General features: G+C 29.8%; 2 long non-coding RNA genes across 3 annotated transcripts; both read right to left on the reverse strand.

The window, feature by feature from the left end:
- Positions 1 to 886: 886 nt before the first annotated feature.
- Positions 887 to 4,371, reverse strand: LOC125848536 (uncharacterized). Of its 2 annotated transcripts, none has more exons than XR_007444529.1 (6): positions 4,203 to 4,371; positions 3,928 to 4,040; positions 3,458 to 3,605; positions 3,039 to 3,088; positions 1,925 to 2,074; positions 887 to 1,246 (listed from the first exon to the last, which is right to left on the reverse strand). It is a non-coding gene; the product is annotated as an uncharacterized LOC125848536 (long non-coding RNA). The 2 variants fall into 2 exon arrangements; XR_007444530.1 differs by having other exon boundaries at positions 4,082 to 4,371.
- Positions 4,372 to 8,443: 4,072 nt separating this feature from the next.
- On the reverse strand, positions 8,444 to 13,329 carry LOC125848314 (uncharacterized). Its single transcript, XR_007444503.1, has 3 exons — positions 13,132 to 13,329; positions 11,613 to 11,683; positions 8,444 to 8,824 (listed from the first exon to the last, which is right to left on the reverse strand). It is a non-coding gene; the product is annotated as an uncharacterized LOC125848314 (long non-coding RNA).
- Between the last annotated feature and the right edge of the window lie 2,579 nt (positions 13,330 to 15,908).

Genomic DNA, 15,908 nt, shown 5'->3' on the forward strand with positions numbered 1-15,908 from the left:
TCGAGGTAATTTGAACTCTTACCCTGATCTTTGGTTCGTTGACCTTAGCTAGAATTAGTTAGGTTAGATAGGTGCCCTAACGCGCCTTAATTTGTTAGGTGGCAACTCTTCAATCAAATCAAAAGCCCAAAAGAGTTATTAGGTTGTGCACCAAAACTCGTTTTGAGAAAAATGGGGTGCGACAGTATTGTAGAGTAATTACATGATCAACTAATTGTATTCGTCTTAAATAAAGTGATCAGTTGATTATTTTGATATGAAATGTTGTAGTCCATAATTAGTGATAAATAAAATTATTTAATTATAATTACCTTTAATTAATAAGCTTAATTACAATTTCAATGTATTGTAGAGTAATTACATGATTAACTAATTGTATTCGTCTTAAATAAAGTGATCAGTTGATTATTTTGATATGAAATGCTTCATTAGCCCATAGTTAGTGATAAATAAAATTATTTAATTATAATTACCTTTCAATTATAAGTTTAATTATAATCTCAATGCATTGTAGAGTAATTACATGATTAACTAACTGTATTCATCTTAAATAAAGTGATCAGCTGATTATTTTGATATGAAATGCTTCTTTAGCTCATAATTAGTGATAAATAAAGCTATTTAATTATAATTACCTTTCAATTATAAGTTTAATTATAATCTCAATACATTATCTGTTGCAATAAATAACTCATCTGTTGAAAATAATCAAATAAATATGATCATCTATTGCAACAAATATAGAAATTTGTTATAACAAATGTCTAATTTGTATTAGTTGTTGCAATAAATGACCCATATATGCTCATATGTTGCATGAGCGTATATGTTTGAACCGACTTTATATATATGTGTCATCTGTTGCAATAAGTAACTCATAACTTGCTGCAACATATGTCTATTTCCAATAGTATAATTTAACATTTTACAAATCTAAGAATAAAATGGAATTCATGTTAAAATAACTGAACATCTATTAAATATAAAATATTGTCATTAGCAATTACAAAATATGATTAACTAAATATATACCATCAAATGAAAGGGGTGAATCCACCATATATACCACCAACATCATCAACATGCTCATCACCACTTTTAGTACCAACATCACTAATATCAACACCAACATTAACTTCAACATCATCACCAACATTTATTGCAACATCATTATCATCACCAGGAGCAATAAGTGCTTCCCTTTTGATGGTTGTTGCTCCAGTCAATTCTCTTTTAATCATATTACCTGTAGAGTCTGATTTTGTGTCAATGATTCCTAGAGTTAAAAAGAATGGCATTTGCAACTCTTGCTCTGTGGAGACAAGTCAGGGATGTACAATCTATAAACAAAAGTAATTAATATTAAAACTAATCTATAAATTATAATAGATAAAATATTTATTGTAAAATTGTATTTCTAACAGATGACCCATCTGTTGGAACAGATGGACCATCTATTGGAAGAAAGCTAAACAGTAGCAAATTATCAAGTTTTCTTCCAACAGATGACTCATATGTTGCAGTAGATGGACCATCCATTGGAAGTAAGCTAAACAACAACAAATTATCAGTTTTGTTCCAACAAATGACCCATCTATTGCAACAGATCGGTCATTTGTTGGAAGTAAGCAAAACAACAGCAAACGATTGAGACTTCGTCTAACAAATGACCTATTTGTTGGATGTAAGTAAATTAGTAGCAAATGATTAAGTTTTCATCCAACAAATGACTCATCTATTGCAACAGATTAGTCATCTATTGGACGAAAGCAAAACAGTAGCAAACTCTTATGTTTTCTTCCAATGAATGACCCATCTATTGCAATAGATGACTATAGATGAGTCATTTATTGGAAGAAAACTAAACGAAAGCAAACTAGATAATCAATTAATTTAAATAAAGATTATTCTATAGAAAACTTACTATATCATGAAAAGAATCAAAGAAATCAACATAATTTATTTTTGGATTGTTCTTGGCAGACAACCACCTAAGAATCCTTGGTTGAGAAATTTCTTTCAAGTAATCCTTGAATAGCTTTCTGAGGTAAGGTATTGTTTCAAATGCCCAAGCCTAAAATTATAAAGTTGATGAAAATAAAAAATTTAAAATAATTATTCAATAATACAAATAAATAAAATACTAAAATTAGAGGTGAAGTTACCATGAAGCCCAAGGAAAGCCATATAAATTGTTCGTCTTCGATGATAACTTTGATAACAAATATCCGACAATCAAGAAATAGTTTTCATTACCCCATGGATAATTGTTGAATGCATCTAAATCATGAGCAAGCACAAAATAATTTCACATAGCAAACTATATACACTTCACAAGTTGGTTTTGACACTTCCTACACTTAAAAGCCAATCAAGAAAATAGTTCATACTCTCAAAATAATCTAAACCAAAAGGGCACACTATAGTTTATATTCTCAAAATAATCTAAGCTAACAACATATACTAATATACAAAATTAAAATACCATGCCAAAAACCAAGTTCATTTATAACTTAATTTCCTGTCGCAATGTTGTTTAAGCGAACATAACCAAGTGATAAAATCACCAAAATTGAGATCCAACTACCCTTTTGTGTCAAATAGATTAAAAAGAGAAAATAAATTTGTATTCATCAAAACAATCCATAGCTTAACAAAAATAAGCTAAGTCATTTCATTCCCAATCAAAACACCGAAATACATATCCCACTACCTTTTATGTAAAATAGAGTAATACTAACAAAATTGCATATCTCTTCATCAAGTACTCCCTAGCTCAACTTTCATAAATGCGGAAGAAGTTGAACAAGCTCGTTTTCAGTGGAATCACTTTTTATCAAAATAGTAAATACAATTTTAGCTTAAGTTACCGAATTCAAAATATAACGACATTGATCACTCATCCGCGATAACAAATTCAACTCAGTACAAAATTATTTTCTATACACGCATATATGTACTATCTATTACTAAATGTCTATTTTAATCTAGAAAACGAAGCATATATTACTGATTAAGTATATAAATCGTGCACTAACCTAATCAACTTCAATAGAACTTTGTTACTCCTAGAATTTTCACCAAGTACCTGCAGAAGTGCAAAAAAAAAAGGGGCAAAAGATTAGTGAGATAACAAATTACAGAGAATTTAGATTTCCAGGAACCCAATTGGGCAAACCTTTTCAAAATTAGATATAAACCCATTAACTCTTTTCAAAAATTCCTGCAGAACATGTCGACCCATCAGGAACCCAATTGGGCAAACCCCTTTTCTTCCCCATCTCACCTAAACAAGCAAAAACTATATTATCTCAACCTGAATCGCACAAAACCTAGGCAGCGCTTGAGGGAAGAGTATATGCAAATTGTAACCTCCCTCAAAATAGTCTCTTTGCAGTATTTCTTCAAAATAAAAACTAAAACGCCTTAAATTTTTGTCAAAAGAATAAAGCTTTACCTGCAAATCGTTGTTCCCTTGGATGATTAGAATAAACTATTCAAAAGTTCAAAGTACGGCCGTCGAAAGTTGAAAGTTACCGAAAAAATTGATTGTTTGATTGTCCCGATTGAAGCAATTTTGAATTTTTGAGAGAGAACGTTTTCTTCTATGAGAGAGAGGAGAACGTTTGAGAGAGGGAATGAAAAGTTTGTTTATTTAGTGGGTGAATTGTTTTGTATTTCTAAAAAAATTATAAGTTTTGAAAATGTTAATTGAGTCTACAATTAACTTAATTTAATAGTTTAGTGTGTTTGAACTTTTCTTGGTCAAAATAGTTAGCAATAGTTAATTCCAAACTTAAAGAATACCTTTCCTTCAATTTTCTAGGAAAGAGTACATATTCACATAGCTATTACATTTACAGAAAAGCCAGGGCAAAATAGCTACGCGAATACAAACTAACAGCCAACAAAGAATCATGCGTTCACCAGTACAAAGCGCGAATCATGGAACCGGATCTGCAAAGCGGCCTTGGTGCACAGCTAGGAGAAAATTACGAAGCTATGAGGGAGCAACCTGGGTATCCCCATTTTGGGTACAACTGCAAAGGAGACGTGATCAGAGAAAGAGAAAGAAGCTTACATGGAGCTAAGAAGGTACACGATTGGAACTTCCCTCCGAGTTTATCACCAATGGTTGTATCTACATAGGGAAAGGGTACGACAAAAGCATTGGAACAAAAAGGAAATGAGAAAAGGCATACCTGTGATAGCTGTTCAAAGAACATTAGACCTCCTCTTGATGATGATGATACAGAAAAGGAGGATGACGAAACTCAGGTCAGGCAGACATGGATATTGTTTGCGGTGGAAAAGAAAAAAAGAGAGGAGGAAGAGAATGGATACCACTTTAGGAATCCCTTATCTAGGACATTTTTGTCGGTCACTTTTGGACCGATTGTGAATATATTGCTTTCCTTTTTTGTTCTATTCCAAATGGGCTTCTTTTGAGTCCATAGATTTTTATGAATAAAATGGACCACGGTCCAAAATTTGATTAAAAATAAGAAAAAAAAATGTTTCCCTTATTTTTCTTCTTTTGTTTAGTAAAAGTTCATTTGACAGTTTTATAAAAAAAAATATTTTAAAGTTATGCGGTTTTGTCAATCAATTTATTTTTTTAATTAAACGGTATGAAAAAAACATTGCAATCATTTTTAAAAATACACATACTAAACAACTTTAAAATATTCTATTTTTTTTTCAATAGTTGAATATATATGATATAATGTATCTATTAAATTTTTCTAATATTGTTTTGATCAAACAAATAGGTCTTGAGATGCTTAACAACTACACTTTTTTTTAGTTTAGTTTTTTTAATTTAAGAAGTGCAAAATTAGATAACCGTCACAATTCTTAAAAAGGTTAACAGCCCACGTTTCTTGATTTTTTTCCTTTCAAAACTAAAAACACTTTTAGATTTTATCATTTAAAACCGTTGCCGAAATTTATTTATTTAAATAAAAACAGAAAAAATGATAGTAATTATTTTTTTCTTGCAAAATACAATTTGTAATATATTTTTTTTAAATACTATTTTTTGTGGTTCATATATATATAAGTTTTTAATTATATATTTAATTATTTCCATAAAACACAAAATTAAAGAATCTAACTTGTATGTTAAAATATAAGGTTTTTTTCTTTTTTTAAAACAAAAATTCTAATTTGTCTTCTAAAACAATAACTGTTTTGCCTTTAATAAAAAGTTTTAATTAATTTTATTTAATTAGTTTATAATTTAAAAATTAAAATTAGAGATTGACTGTGGCGCTGACACGTAGGCGCTATCACCTCTCCTGTTATATAGATACTAGTATACGTTCCCGCCCGATGCGCGGTCATTTTATTTCAAAATTAAATCATTAAAAAAATTTACTCATTTAAAGATAAGGACAAAAAATTATATGCTTTACGCAAAGTGTTCTTGATACAACCAAAACTAAATGTTTTGCAATTCCTCATTGTCAAATTTCTTAATAACATTTTTTTTGTATTATTTCATTATGTTATTTTAGTTTTTAAATGAATCCACATTACAATATTTTCATATTATCTCTATTTCTCTTTTTCTAAATAATTTTTATCATATATTTCAATTATTTTTTATTTCTTCATGTAAGATTATTTCTAAATAATCGAAATAAGATTATATCAACGGTGTTAAATTGAGATTTTGTATCCAAAATATAAGAAGATATGTTTTTCTTCTTTTTCTTTTCAATGTTTTTGTTTATGAAAAAATATCGATTCTTTTAAGAATTGTTTTTTATATTATATGTGATAAGTTGCTAAAACAATTTTCCATTTATTTTCAATATAGAATTTGAGATTATATTTAAATAAATTTAGTTAATTTTTAATTTTTTATTAGGAAAAATTACTAAAATTCACGTCTTATGTTTCCCTTATTTCCAATATCCCCTTCTATTTCTAAAAATCTCTAAAATCCCTTATTTCTTTAATGTATTTGAGCTACATATTAATGTATCTGAAACAGTATTTAAAATAACCGACCTACATATTATGTATCTGGTTTATTTTATAATGTATTCGAGTTAATTTTTAATGTATCTGAGCTACATATTATGTATCCGAACTAGTTTTTAATGTATCCGAGCTACATATTATATATTCGATTTGTGTTACTTTTTAAGAGATTAGTGTAATACAAACTAAAGAAGGATAGATTGTAATTTCATATTAAAACTATGTGATTCCTAAAATTTACACTTTTTATTATGTTGCTAGAAATTTTATCATTATACAATATTCTTAACTTTATCTATTAAGAATTACTAAGTGACATGATACTATTTATTGCATGATTTATTTATACATTATCATCCTCTCTTTTTTTTCAATTCTTTTTCTTCAATGATAGTTTTACTAACTTTTTTCATTTTGTATTTAATTTGTAACTCAAATAATATCATTACTAAATTGTGATTCTGAATTTATTCTCTTAGATATAATAATTTGAGTTTTACCTTTAAAACTAAAATATTCACATGAAAATTTTGTATTTTATTTTTATTTAAAAATATTGCTTGATCTCTTCACATTGATTAATTTTTTTTATTTTTGCCATTATATATAATATGATATCAATTACATGATCTTATTAATATAAGTATGATTTTTTTTCATATTTCTAAATAATTTCTTATATCAAATTTAAATATTTATAGTTGTATATTGAAATTTTTATTTACTACTTTTTTTCATTTTCCTGTTCATATCTAGCGTTATTGTGTTAACATTTTGTCATGTGTGTTTTTTTAAAAAATATTTGTTCACTTATATCCTTCTATTACTCATCTTTTAATATAGATAAATTTTTAGTTTCTTGCTGTCACAACTCTATTTATTTCTTATCATACTGTTATTTAATTAATCAAAATCCTTTCATTATTTAAATTCAACAAATGTAACTTTAATCATTATATGAAATATAATCCCATCCAAATTAGAGTGAGGACGTATAAAATTATCTTTTATTATTAAAATTTAATAATTTTAGTATGGCTTTTGAATCCTTGTTTGATTAAAGTTTCTGTGACTCATAAATTAAATATTTTTCAATATTTTTATTAAAGTTTTTATTTGTTGCTTAAATATTGTCCATCAATCAAAGTAATAAATAAGTATGTCCAAATAACAAAGGAGGGAGAATGAGGGGACGATTTTTTTTTTATTATTATTATTATATTATTATATTATTATTATTATTATTATTTATATTATTATTATTATTTTATTTTTTAATTAAAAAATAAAAATAAAAATTAATAGCAATGATTACTTAACGTAAGAACAATATCTCCATTTGCGCGAACATAAATTACAGACGGGCATTTCAATTGCTTCCAAGTCTTGTACGTGATGATGGAATCTGATTGATGATTCCACTGCACAAGCAAGGAAGATTAGTGAAAGAAACAGGGAATACATACATGTTTGAAATATTTTTTTATTTTGAATTTTTTTGTTTTGTTTATTAAAAATAATTTTAAATTTTTTAAAAAAATTAAATTTTGTTTATAAAAACATACGTAAGATATTTAGAATTATCCCTTATGATTATATATTATGTTATATATTCGTAAGATATTTAGAATTATTCCTTATGATTATATATTATGTTATATATTCATAAAAAATATGTTTATAATTTGTCGATTTCATTATACTAGTATATGTATCTGCGTGTTGGGCGGTTAGTTTATAAATATAATTACTAATATTGATTTATTGACAATTTCAAAATATAACTTATTATAGAAACTTATTTGAGAGGATGTTAACATTTAGCACCATGATATGTTATAATAGAATATTTATGTAAACAAATCAATATATACACTTAGTTCAGCGTCTAGATTTGATAATAATATTTTTTTGCATTATTTAAAAATGATTGTTACTTAATTATTAGGCTTTATCAATATACTATCGTTATATGTTGAAGTTAATTAACCTTATGTAAATATTTTTGAATAAGTAAATAAAAAATTGATGAGAAAATATGAGCAATTAAAAACCTTTTATTATGATTTTTTGACTATATTTTTTCAGAGTGTTATTTTAAAATGTCAAGTAACTTTTTGTATCCTATTACTTATCATTTTAAAATTTTGATTAATACTTCTTTTTGAAATGGCTACATTGAATTGTTATTTTTTTTAATATGAGCAATTAAAAACCTTTTATTGGGATTTTTTAATTATATTTTTCAGAGTATTTTAAAATGTCAAGTAACTTTGTCTATCCTATTACTTATCATTTTTTAAATTTGATTAATACTCTTTTTGAAATGGTTACATTGATTTTTTATTTTTTTTTAATTATTATTTTGGAGCATGGGTTAAAAAAAGTCAATGGCTTTACCTTATTTATTATATACTAGATATGTATGCTCGTGCTTTGCACGGGCCCAACATGGAAGTAATGACTTACACATCAAATGCAATCTAGATTTCATTCCTTCGAATTGACAATTTTGATATGGTTTACAAGTTTAGCACAAGGAAAACGGCAGATAACTAACTACAGGTGGATTGTATTTATGTTATACTTGAGACATGTTTCTCATTCAAATAGTCTCATGCTTCAATTGAATTGACATTTTTGCCTCTTGAGTCTTGATAGAGCTAATATAAAAGAGTCTTCACCAACCAAAATATCTTGTCCAATTGTAACATATGAACTTATCAACACCATTGGAAGTCCCTGGTGGAACAATTCCACCTCAGACAACTCTCACTTGCATAAAAGTTAAAAGATCAGATATCTTCACTCTTCAGCCTTCTAAATCTCCATACTATGCAATATAAATGGGTAAAATTGAAAGTATATCAGCAATGATTTTCAAATACTACACAACTGCAAAATGAATGAGAACTCAAATAGTTGGTGAAATGATCTGAACTTCTAGCAGAATCAGTGAACTGTAATGCTATATATAAAATTCTAATAATACATTTTTAAATGCTGTTGAATATTACTACTTTTAAATTTCTAATAGGCAAACCAATTAAAGGACTGGAAAGGAGTTCTGGGACGATAATATTGTTTAGGCGGAATACACCCAGTTCATTTTCTTTCTCAATTCCATAAGTCAAATCCCAAAGAATCAAAGTTTTGCCGGCAGTAACCAAAAGCTTATCCTCTGGCAAGACTCTTAACTTTGAGGTAATACTGTTCACAAAATTGAAAGTTCAAAAGTTCAACAACAACATAATACCAGTGTAGTCCCAGAAATGGGGTCTGAAGAGGGTGCTATGTATGCAAATCCTACTTTTGTGAGGTAGGAAGGGTACACATGATATGTTGAAAGAAAATTGAAGAATAAAATGCCTTTGGCAATGTTTTGTAACAGTTTCTCAAGGATATAACACTGTGATCATCAATTGTATTGCAATTTTTCAGATCGTTTTATCTATTTATTTGGCATCTCGTCAAACCATAAATGAGATGGTAAACCAAAAAGTATATCGGAAGAACACTATTAGAGGTGCTAAACTGATGGATGTCTCCCAGATATCTATGCCTTTATTAACGTAAATATCTTAGTGTTCTACCATTTCAAGCTACTATTTCAACCTTGATTTTTTATTTACTTTCTTCAAAATAAAGCGTAAATCACAATGAGAACTTCATGTAATGTGAACATTATTGCACTACACTCAACTGAAAGAAGGGGAGCATAGAAAAGAAAGACTGCAAGCATTTTGAGAAAATAGACATGCAAAGAAGTTCAATTTATTAGTGGCTATATCTTCAACTCAATGAAGAATGAAAAATCTGAACATAGAACTCCAAAATAATGACCAGCAGAATTATTTTCCCTTAGTTCCATTATCCAAGATATATTATTTTGAAGTCTAAGGCAAAATATTGAATTCAAGAATGCCTAAAAAAAATAAAACTATGTCAAGTATATGAAACCTTTTTGATAAAGTTGAACAAACTTACCGAACTTCAGCTAGTAATCTTAGTTTCCTCGCGTTTAAATCGTCCAATTTATGCCTTGTGCCATCAGTTTCTTGTAACAGATTATTGCAGATTGATTGTATTATGTTTATACTTGACACATATGTTTCTCATTCAAATTGTCTTATTCAAAATCTTCAATTTCATTGGAATAAAAAATATGATACTGACTTTGATCGACCTGCCCGCACAACGTCTTTTTTGAGAAAAGAGGTCAAGAGGCTAAGTGACTTCTCGAAAGTCGTCTTTTGTATCGCGTCAAGAGAAATGACATAGATAAGATCATTGCTTAAAGAGTTTCATTGTCGAATTGATCTCAAAATTGGATCCCAATAGTAGCTGCTGCCCAATGGTGCTTTATGAAAGCCGGTCCATAATTACCTTATGAAGATCTAATCGCTCACTTTTTGATACTTCGGGGTGGCCCAGTGGTTAGGGCTTGGGACTTCCATGTTGGAGGTCTCAAGTTCGAAACCCCTTGCCACCGAAAACAAGGGGTTTGCCTTCTGGGTTGAGCTCGTCGCACCAGACTTGCCTAGTATCAGTTACCTCTCCTGTGTAATTTGCGAGCTATTGCACAAGAGCGGAGGTTTTATCCATTTGCAATTTGTCAAAGTATCGAATGACATGAACTATATCTAGCTTGCACCTTATTTTTTGTGAAGGCAACCACCGTAAAATTCAAGAATTTAATCATGAATATGTTAATAACTATAGATCCAAGTAAGATAAAGACTAATGTATGGGGAAGACAAAAGAAAATAAGGAAAAAAATTAAGGGGATGCCGACACTTGTTGCTTCTAATAAAACCAATCATATGATAAAAACAAAATGGAAGTTTAGAAGTTTTAGCCAAGAAAGTCATTGTAGGCAAATGAATAATTTCAATATAGCTACACCTGAAATCCTCAAATCCTTCCAAACCAGCAACATTGTTTATCAAAGTATATAAAGGAATTTCTGTTCAACTATTTTAGCATAGGACTGATCGACCTCAAAGTTTTGCAATGTCCGCCCTACATATCCAACTGCTAGACACCTAATTGGTCTGATCACTCCCTCATTATTGAATAGGCGGCGATAGGATAGGAATACAACTCAGAGGAGAAGCAATAACTCAAGTAATATCATTCTTGGGAGAAATCCAAATGCCTGCAGAGTTGGAACATATGAGCGAATATTTCAAAGTGTTACTCAATTGCCCGTGTTGGAACCACCTTGCACTCAGTAGCGGAGCCACATATATCTGAGGTGTATGTTGATCGACACCCCTTTGTCAAAAAATTAAATTTTGTGTCTAGGTAAAAGTATTTATTTTGTGTATATATATATTACATATTGACACTCCTTGGTATGTCGAAAAATTACATTGTGTGTCTAGTGTGATCATTTTTCTTGCTTCTAGGAAATGGTGCTAATAAAACTTAGCAGATGTGGCAAGGGAAGGCGGTACGTCAGTGCTTATGTGAGACTTGCAATATACAACACCACAATCAACCAAAGTATCAAAAGACAAAGAAAAAACTTAAAGCTACACGAAAAAAGTTAACACTAACAATAACGCTTTCTACATAAACGCCATTATATGTGCAACCATTATGTAAATGATACTTACCAAATTTCGGCTAGTAATTTTAGTTTCCTCGTCTTAAAATCCTCCCATTTATGCCTTGTGCCATCAGTTTCCTGTAATTGCAGATTACACGTAAATGCACCAGATTAATTACAATTGCATATTACTATTCGGAACTTGATTTATTTTCTGAAGTCACGTGTGTACATTCTAACACGGTTTCTGATTTTCTGCAATCTCACAAAGTTTCTGTTTTTTTGCATTCTCAATATATTGCGTGTCTAGTGGCAGAAATTATTTACTTGAGTTTTCAACAAAGCTCTTGCGATGAGTACTAAATTATTTACTGGAGTTGTCCAACTAAGCTCTTGTGATTTGCATAACATTTTTTTCTTTCATTAGCTTTTAAGATTGTTGCTTTCATTAAGAATCGGTAATATATATGAATTGCTGTTTAGAATGGTACTTTTCCGATGCTATTGACCGAGATACAACTTCTCCAAACAATGGGCTGATGCATTTGCATGAAACATGCATGTAGCCACAAGAAACCAAAGCAACAAGTTGTCACAAGAAGAGTAGGAAAAACATAAAAATGTGGCTGAAAATAATAATTAAGTTTTGAGGTGACCAACTTAAAAATAGCAACAAACAAATCTCTTAAGCATATATGAGAAGAAGCAGAAGTGAACAAAATAAAATATGTCCATTCATGGTCAGATGACACAAAAGGTTAAGAAGGATTAATACGTAGATAATCAGAGAAATCTCGAGCAAAAAGTTTATGTATCAGTAAGTTGAACAGTTGTTGGATAAACCATTAAGAAAATTGGACAAAATGAGTCCCAAATCGATAATCCAAAATTCAAATAACACTAAACATTATGGTTCAACTAAAACACGAAAGCGGTAAACCAACAATACTTGTTTCGATTGGATTTATTGGTTTTATCCGAAATATGCAGAGCCCCTATTGTCACCCATATTATCAATTGATCATACCAAAGAGATCACCAACCAAGAATAAGTAATTCATTCAGCTTCCAGAAATTCACAATAATAATCAAATAGTTTGCAAAAAAAAATTAAACTAATTGACTAATGCAAAATATGATCAAAGTTTTCAATGAACAGTTCCTCACTTATATGTTTCTGCGCAAATGTTGAAACTTACAGGTTATATTACAAATACTTCATTATTGATGGACTGTGAATGCACAGAATCAAAGTTTTCAGTCGAGACTTAGAATGAGCTCAATCAAGAACTCTGTGTGCCAAATTTCTTTCCTATTGTGTCAAAATAGGCAACAAAGCATAGTTGAATTCTCTCTCTATTAAGACGATTACTCATTAGTCAAACAATACTGAAATTCGGAATGGAAAAAATTGTCGGAGATGGAACCGAAAGTACAACTTTTTCATTATGTTGTTTGCATAATAATGTCACAATAGGACAACAACAAGAAGAAATTCAGTCTTGAAATCAGAAATTTTTAAGAGAACTTAAATACCCAAACAAAGAAAAAAGAAGATTCTAGGAAAATTTGAGAGAGAATCGTACCTGAAATTGAAGACAGAGAAAGATGAAAAGAGCTTGGAGGGGGAGATTGAGAAAAAAGTACTCGCAAGTCGTATTTAACGAGTACTGAAACTCAAAAGAATTGCCAACATTACCATGATAGACCCGATGATGTTGAGTTAAATTTGAAATCTGAGTAAAATTTGTATGCTGCTATGGAGGAAATGCATAGATAAGAGAGTTGCAGACTTGTCTAGATGGTTCTAAGGCTAAAACAAAAAGTAGGCAAAATATCTAATTTTGAATTTACAATAATGCCCCTGGTCGTCCTATCATGGCATTTCTATATATCTATATCTATATATATAATAGACTAGATAATTTAAGGCCCGTGATACGGGCCCAATATAATTTCACATATTTTGTTGAAAAAATTACATAAATTCACAACTTAATATATCATAATCCCCTCTCGGATATATTTTTACTCCCTATCGAATACATTCATCCCCTCTCGGATCATAGATATCCCCTCTTGGATACATCCCTCCCATGAAGTAATATATATCATTAGTAATGTATTAGATAACCAAGGAATGTATTCGAAAACAACGAAAAATTAGAGATTTTTGTAATTGAGGAAACTTCTGGGATAGGATGTAATTAGCCTCTAATTATATGAGATTTCTATATTTTGTACTATTTTTTTACAGTAAACAATTTCAATATATTACTTAATAATCTTTTTCAAATGTTCATACGACATAAATGCGTCGTTTACAACCCAAATTGAGAAAGTTGAATTCCAAAAAATTCTATGCAGCAAGGAAATAGAGAATTGTGTTAGATTATGAGTTAAAACATTTCGCATTCGAGGAATACATAAAATGTTGATATCTTTGAAAAAGTTCATCGATCTTTATTTATTTTCGCAAGTGGTATCTATTTTTTACAATGTTATCATCTTCTTTTTGTAATACTTGCACCATAAGTTTTGCATCTTGTAACACTCCAGAAAATTTTCGAACTAAGACTCGAATCGTTCTTCATAGTGTGTGAGATTTTACCAAGGAATTAAAAATTTCTTAAGTGTTAAGTTCATTAGATGTAGCACCTTGAGTTCCAAAAAGAATTAAATTGGAATTTTGCGAGTTAAGTTAAGTATGAATTTTGGATCGACTTCAAACGACCATAACTCCTATCTCAGGATGAGTTAGGTGTTCTACTAGATACTGTAGGAAAGATCTTTGAATTATCTTTTCAACGCCGCCGAGTTTTCTAAGTTTCGAGGTCGGATGAGTGAGATATGGCCTTTTGAAGATAGGCTGTCCAGTTAAGGAAAGTTAGCCGAAAATAAAGAGGGGTATTTTGGTCTTTTCCTTACCCAACTAGATTTAATTCGTTTTTAGTAATATTTTAAGGGTCTAATCCTATTAGGTTCAGTTTTATAATCCTAAAATACGCCTAGGGTTTTAGTTGAGAATTCAAGAAGAGAAAAGAGGAGAAAAGAGAAAGGATGAAAGCGTTCGTCGAGATTCTTGCATCTTGTTGCGGATTTTCACCATGGGTTTAATCCCTAAGAGGTATGTAAGCTTCCATAGTGTTGGGTTCTTTCACCCACACGCCAATCATGATTTATTCAGCGTAATTTCGTTCTTGAAATTTAAAGATTAGAGTTCTTGATGAGTTTTTGATAAGTGTTCTTGAAGTTTCATTAAGTTTTGGAGTAAGATTCTGCTTAGGTCAACTTTAAACGACCATATCTCTTAGAATATTAAGAGTTACGTGAGCCATAACCTATCCAATTAAAGGTAATTGAATCTACTTTCCAAGCCCATCAATTTCACATCAATCCAATAACTGAGTAAAAAGTTATCACTATTTTAGTAACCTATACAGTGCTGTTACGAATTAGCCGACGGGAAAATATTAAAAAGAGTCATTCTTGCCTTTTACCTCCAAGAAAATCATAAACGAATTTCTTGACTAATAAAAGGCTCAAAACAATCAGATTTTCATCTTCACTAATGAAAATCATAATTCTTGGCCATAGAGATTTCAAGAAAAGAATCTCAAGAAAGGTTTTCTTGATTGCTTACCTTCAAGCTAGGGTTTTAAGGCTTCTAATCAAGTTCTTCTTCAAGAATCTTAAAGATTCTTCAAGAATATTTTTCTTCTAGGTATGTAAGGCTATCATAGTGTTGGACTAGTTCGTCCTCACGCCCTACATCTACTTTCAGATCAGTAAAAGAGTAATCTAGGATACTTTCCCTATATTTGAGTATTCTTGAGATAATTTAATTTTGAATTCTTGAATTCATGTTTCTTTTAAAAGTTCTATTCCTAATTATCGAATAGCTATATTGTCATTGAGATCCTTCATATCATGAATCATAACTCTTGAATTCATATAATTCAAATTCAAGAGAGAGTTGAGAGTAGAGTTCAAGGAAGCCTTTGAGTTCAATTGTGAATCCTTTGAGATCAACTATCGATTTGAACTAAGTTTTGAGGAAGTAAGTCAGAGAATGAGAAGAGACACATACATGAGTTTCATAATGTCATGTAGACCTACGAGTCAAGTCGTTCATGCCTATAAATTCCGCATGAACTCCAGAAGTTGAGTATCTTTGAGAGGAGTAGTATCTTCAAGTTCTAAGTCTTGAGTATTGAGTTCCTAATCCCCTTTGAGATTATATTTCTAAGCATGGGACTATTACATGTTACCCATAAAGTCTTTGAGTTGAATTGTTCATGCCCATAATTCTGCATGAATCGTATAAGTCGAGCAGTCTTGAGAAGAGAAGTATCTTTGAGTC

Source organism: Solanum stenotomum, chromosome 12 (assembly GCF_019186545.1).
Source record: "Solanum stenotomum isolate F172 chromosome 12, ASM1918654v1, whole genome shotgun sequence".
Taxonomy (NCBI): domain Eukaryota; kingdom Viridiplantae; phylum Streptophyta; class Magnoliopsida; order Solanales; family Solanaceae; genus Solanum; species Solanum stenotomum.